General features: G+C 39.9%; 1 non-coding gene across 1 annotated transcript; it reads left to right on the top strand.

Moving 5' to 3' along the window:
- Positions 1 to 2,505: 2,505 nt before the first annotated feature.
- LOC112713188 (small nucleolar RNA R71) lies at positions 2,506 to 2,613 on the top strand. The gene has a single exon (XR_003158163.1). It is a non-coding gene; the product is annotated as a small nucleolar RNA R71 (small nucleolar RNA).
- The last annotated feature ends 3,679 nt before the right edge of the window (positions 2,614 to 6,292 follow it).

The following is a 6,292-nucleotide window of genomic DNA, read 5'->3' as shown; positions in this document are numbered from 1 at the left end:
CGCGCACTCAACGGCGTTGGAAAGTAGACATCCTGGGCTTTCCAGCAATATATGATAGTCCATACTTTGCCCAAGATTTGATGGCCCAAACCGGCGTTCAAAGTCACCCTCAGAATTCCCAGCGTTAAACGCCGGAACTGACACAAGAATGGGAGTTAAACGCCCAAACTGGCATAAAAGCTGGCGTTTAACTCCAAGAAGAGTCTCTACACGAAAATGCTTCAATGCTCAGCCCAAGCACACACCAAGTGGGCCCGGAAGTAGATTTTTATGTCATTTACTCGTCTCTGTACACCCTAGGCTACTAGTTCTCTATATATAGGACCTTTTACTATTGTATTAGGAGCTTTTGATCATGTTTTTATGATTGAACCCTCTTTGGGAGGCTGGCCATTCGGCCATGCCTAGACCTTGTTCTTATGTATTTTCAACGGTGGAGTTTCTACACACCATAGATTAAGGTGTGGAGCTCTGCTGTACCTCGAGTATTAATGCAATTACTATTGTTCTTCTATTCAATTCCGCTTGTTCTTGTTCCAAGATATCACTTGTTCTTCAACTTGATGAATGTGATGATCCGTGACACTCATCATCATTCTCACCTATGAACGTGTGCCTGACAACCACCTCCGTTCTACCTTAGATTGGGTGAATATCTCTTGGATTCCTGATACACGATGCATGGTTGATCGCCTGACAACCGAGTGCTCGCCTGACAACCGAGCCAGCCATTCCGTGAGATCAGAGTCTTCGTGGTATAGGCTAGAACTGATGGCGGCATTCAAGAGAATCCGGAAGGTCTAACCTTGTCTGTGGTATTCTGAGTAGGATTCAATGATTGAATGACTGTGACGAGCTTCAAACTCCTGAAGGCGGGGCGTTAGTGACAGACGCAAAAGAATCACTGGATTCTATTCCAGCCTGATTGAGAACCGACAGATGGATAGCCGTGCCGTGACAGGGTGCGTTGAACATTTCCACTGAGAGGATGGGAGGTAGCCACTGACAACGGTGAAACCCTTGCATAAGCTTGCCATGGAAAGGAGGAAGAAGGATTGGATGAAGACAGTAGGAAAGCAGAGAGACGGAAGGGACAAGCATCTTCATACGCTTATCTGAAATTCCCACCAATGAATTACATAAGTATCTCTATCTTTACCTTTATGTTTTATTCGTATATCATCATTCATATCCATTTGAGTCTGCCTGACTAAGATTTACAAGGTGACCATAGCTTGCTTCATACCAACAATCTCTGTGGGATCGACCCTTACTCGCGTAAGGTTTATTACTTGGACGACCCAGTACACTTGCTGGTTAGTTGTGCGAAGTTTTGTTTATGCCATGGTATTGAACACCAAGTTTTTGGATTCATCACCGGGGATTATTTGTGTTGTGAAAAGTATTGATCACAATTTCGTGCACCATCTGCCTAGACAAGTCATCCAGTTCTTTGGTGAGCAAAGGGGGTTCATCCTTCCAAGTCTCATTACCAAATAACTTGTCATTTAGCTTCATGATTGCTCCAAGGTATTTAGCAACTTGCTCTTTAGAGGAAGAATACTCATCAGAGATCAAGAATGGTAGAAGTAAATCCAATGGAATCTCTATGGTCTTAGTGTGAGCCTCAGATTCCCATGGTTCCTCATTAGGGAACTCATTGGAGGCCAGTGGACGTCCATTGAGGTCTTCCTCAGTGGCGTTCACTGCCTCTTCCTCCTCTCCAAATTTGGCCATGTAGGTCATTTTAATGGCCTTGTATTCTCCTTTTGGATTCTCTTCTGTATTGCTTGGAAGAGTACTGGGAGGGAGTTCAGTAATTTTCTTACTCAGCTGACCCACTTGTGCCTCCAAGTTTCTAATGGAGGACCTTGTTTCAGTCATGAAACTTTGAGTGGTTTTAATTAGATCAGAGACCATGGTTGCTAAGTCAGAGTGGCTCTGCTTAGAATTCTCTGTCTGTTGCTGAGAAGATGATGGAAAAGGCTTGCCATTGCTAAACCTGTTTCTTCCACCATTATTGTTGTTGAAACCTTGTTGAGGTCTCTGTTGATCCTTCCATGAGAGATTTGGATGATTTCTCCATGAAGGATTATAGGTGTTTTCATAGGGTTCTCCCATGTAATTCACCTCTTCCATTGAAGGGTTCTCAGGATCATAAGCTTCTTCTTCAGATGAAGTGTCCTTAGTACTGCCTGGTGCAGCTTGCATTCCAGACAGACTTTGAGAAATCAAATTGACTTGCTGAGTCAATATTTTGTTCTAAACCAATATGGCATTCAGAGTATCAATCTCAAGAACTCCTTTCTTCTGATTCGTCCCATTGTTCACAGGATTCCTTTCAGAAGTGTACATGAATTGGTTATTTGCAACCATTTCAATGAGCTCTTGAGCTTCTGTAGGCGTCTTCTTCAGATGAAGAGATCCTCCAGCAGAACTATCCAATGACATCTTGGACGGTTCAGACAGACCATCATAGAAAATACCTATGATGCTCCATTCAGAAAGCATGTCAGAAGGACACTTTCTGATCAATTGTTTGTATCTTTCCCAAGCTTCATAGAGGGATTCACCTTCCTTCTGTCTGAAGGTTTGGACTTCCACTCTAAGCTTACTCAATTTTTGAGGTGGAAAGAACTTTGCCAAGAAGGCATTGACTAGTTTTTCCCAAGAGTTCAGGCTTTCTTTAGGTTGTGAGTCCAACCATATCCTAGCTCTGTCTCTTACAGCAAAAGGGAATAGCATAAGTCTGTAGACCTCAGGGTCAACCCCATTAGTCTTGACAGTGTCACAGATTTGCAAGAACTCAGCTAAAAACTGATGAGGATCTTCCAATGAAAGTCCATGAAACTTGCAATTCTGTTGCATTAGAGAAACTAATTGAGGCTTAAGCTCAAAGTTGTTTGCTCCAATGGCAGGGATAGAGATGCTTCTCCCATAGAAGTCGGGAGTAGGTGCAGTAAAGTTACCCAGCACCTTCCTTGCATTGTTGGCATTGTTGTTGTTTTCGGCTGCCATAGGTTCTTCTTCTTTGAAGATTTCTGTTAGGTCCTCTACAGAGAGTTGTGCCTTGGCTTCTCTTAGCTTTCGCTTCAAGGTCCTTTCAGGTTTAGGATCAGCCTCAACAAGAATGCTTTTGTCTTTGCTCCTGCTCATATGAAAGAGAAGAGAACAAGAAAATATGGAATCCTCTATGTCACAGTATAGAGATTCCTTGAGGTGTCAGAGGAAAAGAAAAATAGAAGGAGAGATAGAAGAATTCGAACTTATCAAAAGAGATGGAGTTCGAATTGTGCATTGAGGAGTAGTGTTAGTCCATAAATAGAAGGATGTGAGAAGAGGGGAAGAAATTTTTGAAAATAAATTAAAAACATTTTGAAAACATTTTGAAAAACACTAGTTGATTTTCGAGAACCAAGAGTGGAAAAGAAATCAAGTGATTTTTGAAAAAGATTTTGAAATTAGAAATCAAAAAGATATGATTGAAAAATATTTTGAAAAAGATGTGATTAAAAGATATTATTTAAAAGTTATGGTTTTAAAAAGATGTGATTGAGAAGATATGATTTGAAAAACAATTTGAAAAGATTTGATTTTTTAAAAAAATAATGACTTGGCTAACAAGAAAAGATATGATTCAAACATTAAACCTTTCTCAACAGAAAAGGCAGCATACTGGAAATGTTGAATCAAATCATTAATTGTTAGCAAGTATCTTTGAAAATGGAAAGAAATTGATTTTGAAAAAGGTTTAATTGAAAAGATATGATTTGAAAAAATTTGATTTTGAAAGATTTTGAAAACTTGAAAAATTTTGCATTAAAAACAGAATCTTCCCTCTTGTGCCATCTTGGCGTTAAACGCCCAGAATGGTGCACATTCTGGCGTTTAACGCCCAAAGCTCTAGCCTTTTGGGCGTTAAACGCCCAGCCAGGCACCCTGGCTGGCGTTTAAACGCCAGTTTGCCTTCTTCACTGGGCGTTTTGAACGCCCAGCTTTTTCTGTATAATTCCTCTGCTGTATGTTCTGAATCTTCAATTCTCTATATTATTGACTTGAAAAGACACAAATTAAAAATATTTTTGGATTTTTAATAATGAGGAATAATCAAAATGCATCTAAAATCAAATAACAATGCATGCAAGACACCAAACTTAGCAGTTTGTATACCATTGACACTAACAAAATGAGAATGCATATGAAAAACAACAAAACACTCAAGACAAGAGAATTTAAAGATCAGAACAAGGAAATCATCAAGAACATCTTGAAGATCACTTAAGACACATGAATGAATGCAAGAAGAACAGAAACATGCAATTGACACCAAACTTAACATGAGACTAGACTCAAACAAGAAACATACAATATTTTTGGTTTTTATGATTTTGTAATTTTCTTTTTTTTTGGATTTTTTGAAAATTAAGTGGAAAAGAAAATAAAGATATCAAAATTCTTAATGAGAATTCCAGGAATCATGCAATGTTAGTCTAAAGCTTCAGTCTAAAGGAATTAGACATGGTTAGCCAAGCTTCAGCAGGACATTGCATTCAAGAGCTAAATTGATGAAGATCAATCAGCTTTGGTGATGATAAGAACATCACCTTGAAACACTAGAATTCATTCTTAAGAACTCTGAAGAAAAATGCCTAATCTAAGCAACAAGATGAACCGTCAGTTGTCTAAACTCAACAATCCCCGGCAACGGCGCCAAAAACTTGGTGCACGAAATTGTGATCATCAATGGCGCCATCAACATGGTACGCTCAATTGCAATCTCAATTATTTATCACAACTTCGCACAACTAACCAGCAAGTGTACTGGGTCATCCAAGTCATAAACCTTACGCGAGTAAGGGTCGATCCCACGGAGATTGTTGGTATGAAGCAAGCTATGGTCATCTTGTAAATCTTAGTCAGGCAAACTCAAATGGTTATGGATGATGTATGAATAAAACATAAAGATAAAGATAGAGATACTTATGTAATTCATTGGTGAGAACTTCAGATAAGCGAATGGAGATGCTTTGTCCCTTCCGTCTCTCTGCTTTCCTACTGTCTTCATCCAATCCTTCTTACTCCTTTCCATGGCAAGCTGTATGTAGGGTTTCACTGTTGTCAGTGGCTACCTCCCATCCTCTCAGTGAAAATGTTCAACGCACCCTGTCACGACACGGCTATTCAGCTGTCGGTTCTCGATCATGTCGGAATAGAATCCAGTGATTCTTTTGCGTCTGTCACTAACGCCCCACAATCGCGAGTTTGAAGCTCGTCACAGTCATTCAATCATTGAATCCTACTCAGAATACCACAGATAAGGTTTAGACCTTCCGGATTCTCTTGAATGCCGCCATCAATTCTAGCTTATACCACGAAGATTCCGATTAAGGGATCCAAGAGATAAACATTCAAGCCTTGTTTGCTTGTGGAACAGAAGTGGTTGTCAGGCACTCGTTCATAAGTGAGAATGATGATGAGTGTCACATAATCATCACATTCATCATGTTCTTGGGTGCAAATGAATATCTTAGAATAAGAACAAGCTGAATTGAATAGAAGAACAATAGTAATTGCGTTAATACTCGAGGTACAGCAGAGCTCCACACCTTAATCTATGGTGTGTAGAAACTCTACCGTTAAAAATACATAAGAACAAGGTCTAGGCATGGCCGAATGGCCAGCCCCCAAAATGTGATCAAAAGATTCAAAGATCTAAAGATGAAAATACAATAGCAAAATGTCCTATTTGTAGAGAACTAGTAGCCTAGGGTTTACAAGGATGAGTAAATGACATAAAAATCTACTTCTGGGCCCACTTGGTGTGTGCTTGGGCTGAGCATTGAAGCATTTTTGTGTAGAGACTTCTCTTGGAGTTAAACGCCAGCTTTTGTGCCAGTTTGGGCGTTTAACTCCCATTCTTGTGCCAGTTCTGGCGTTTAACGCCGGGCAGTTTTGAGCTGATTTGGAACGCCAGTTTGGGCCATCAAATCTTGGGCAAAGTATGGACTATTATATATTGCTGGAAAGCCCCAGGATGTCTACTTTCCAACGCTGTTGAGAGCGCGCCAATTGGGCTTATGTAGCTCCAGAAAATCCACTTCGAGTGCAGGGAGGTCAGAATCCAACAGCATCTGCAGTCCTTTTCAGCCTCTGAATCAGATTTTTGCTCAAGTCCCTCAATTTCAGCCAGAAAATACCTGAAATCACAGAAAAACACACAAACTCATAGTAAAGTCCAGAAAAGTGAATTTTAACTAAAAACTAATAGAAATATACTAAAAACTAACTAAAA

This window comes from Arachis hypogaea, chromosome 9 (assembly GCF_003086295.3).
Source record: "Arachis hypogaea cultivar Tifrunner chromosome 9, arahy.Tifrunner.gnm2.J5K5, whole genome shotgun sequence".
Classification (NCBI taxonomy): Eukaryota; Viridiplantae; Streptophyta; class Magnoliopsida; order Fabales; family Fabaceae; genus Arachis; species Arachis hypogaea.
This window is presented reverse-complemented; position numbering and strand designations above follow the sequence as displayed.